The sequence below is a fragment of the Bison bison genome, unplaced genomic scaffold (genome assembly GCF_000754665.1).
Source record: "Bison bison bison isolate TAMUID 2011002044 unplaced genomic scaffold, Bison_UMD1.0 scf7180017864473, whole genome shotgun sequence".
NCBI classification, from domain to species: Eukaryota; Metazoa; Chordata; class Mammalia; order Artiodactyla; family Bovidae; genus Bison; species Bison bison.
Window position 1 is genome coordinate 18,987,772 of NW_011495034.1, and position 2,075 is coordinate 18,989,846.

Below are 2,075 nucleotides of genomic sequence, written 5' to 3' on the forward strand. Positions count from 1 at the left end.
ACAGCCCTCCCCAGCGGGGAGGACCCAGGCATCACCTTGCCCAGGCCCTTCCTTTCTGCTGGGGAGAGTCCTGCAAGGGGAGAGGTTATCCCCTGGCTTCACCCCTCCCTGCCCTGGGACAGTTTCTGCCTGGTGCATGATCCTGCCGGTTCTCCACTCTGGCCCACATCTCTCCTGGCCCCTCCCTCTTCTCTGGCCTGACCCAGGGCAGGCCAAGCACATGCCTCTTGGTGAGTAAATCCACTGCAGTCCGGGCCCCAGCCTTTTCTCCAGACCAGGCAGTGTCCTGCCCCGTCTCTGCGAGTAGGGCACACGGAGCCTCCGTGGGTGGCCCCTGCCCTTTCCTGAGCCTTCTGGATGCCTTCGGGCACAGCCTGGCAGTTCTCAGGAACTGAGGCCCGAGGCTCCAGCTCCAGGGCCACCAGAGATTCAACCTGGGGTGCCAGAAGCCAGCACCCCCCAGATAGTCCCCCCGACGTCAACCCACAGGCCTACAGAGAGAAGGGTCCAGCTGCCCACGGCAATGAGACCAGACAGGACAGCCAGATCAGGAACAGGGTCTGTGAGCTGCTGCCCCCGACTGCACCCCCACCCCCAGAAAGGCAAGTCTCAGCCCTCTGGGCCAGAAGCAAAGTAAGGCCTTCCCTTGGGGGCTCCAGGCAGACCCCACCCCAACAGGTGAAGGCCCCTGTCAGGGGAGAGCCTGGCCTGGGCAGAAGCAGAGAAGGCCCACCCAGACCCTGTGCACCCAGACCACCAGCCTGAACACACAGCCCGTTCCCTGCACAGCCAGCGGCTCACAAGCACCGCTGTCCTGTGGCCTGTCCTCTCATTGCCCCCCACGCCCCTGCACCCCCATACCTGCCACCTCCCCTAGCAGCCAGGCCCTTCACCTCCCTGTCTCCTCTGCCTTGGTCCCCCTGCATCCTCCCCTCCTGTGCCCGGCAGAGGTGGACCTGGGCACCCCCTTCCTTCCTTAGCAAACCTCCTATCTTAGGTACAGTGGTCCCACCTCCCAGCCCCACCCCCACCCCCCCCTTATTAACTGTAATTTTGTAAGAAGAGTGACTCTTTGGTTTAATAAATCTCTAGTCATTGTAATAATTTATTGGCTGCCGTAATGTATTTATTAGTCACCTACCATTAATAAAAAGTGCCAGCTTTTTCTAGTGTGAGTGTGGTGTGTTGTATCAGTGCCCAAGTTGCTTCCGCCGGGCACCGCCCCGCACACCCCATGTCCTGGGGCTGGACTGTGGGCCACCCGGCAGAGGGCACAGTGGGACAGGGCAGGGGGATTCCAGGCGCCAGGGGGTATGGTGAGGGCAGAGGCTGCCCTGTCTATCCAGAGGGCTTGGCGCCGGCCACTGGCCACACTCTGCTGGTGAGTGGGAGAGACAGGAAGATGACACTGAGCTGGGGTGGGTGCTGTCGCCTGGCTGTGACCCCTGGCTTCCTTCTCTTCTCTCAAATGTTGACATCTCTTCTGAATGTGTTCTGGCATCCATGTTCTCTGGGCAAGCATGTACGCACAGGCTGGGCTCTTGGTTCCTTGGCAGTGGGTTCCAGTGTGTTCAGAATGATGAGCGGTGAGGCCTGTGGGGTGAGGAGAGGGTCTCAGCGCCGGCGCCTCCCCTCCCCACCACCGTCCCTGCATCTCCCTCCGTCCAGGCTCACTCCCCAGGTCTGACGGGGAGCCTCACTGCCTGCGGGCCCCTCTCCTGCTCTGTGCCGCTCGCTCGCTCGCTCGCTCGGAACCGGGACCTCTTCACGTGTGTGCACTTTCTCTCCGCGACTAGACTGCCCTCTCTGCGAGCAGGAGCCTGTTCTGGTCATTCCTGCAGCCCCACAGAGGGCTGCGCACAGACCCCGCTGGTGTGAGTGGGAAGAGCGCCCTCTCTGCAGCCCCGGAGCGGGGAGAGGCCGAGCCTTAGCCGAGTGGGACTTGAAGCCGGGAGCTGGTCTGAATTGTTCCTTTGGACCAACCCTTGGCGGCCTCCAGACCTTTCAGCCCAGCCCATGTGCGTTATGCTCAGAGTCCCCACTCTCAGCTCAGGTCTCCCTGGTGGCCTCTTCTG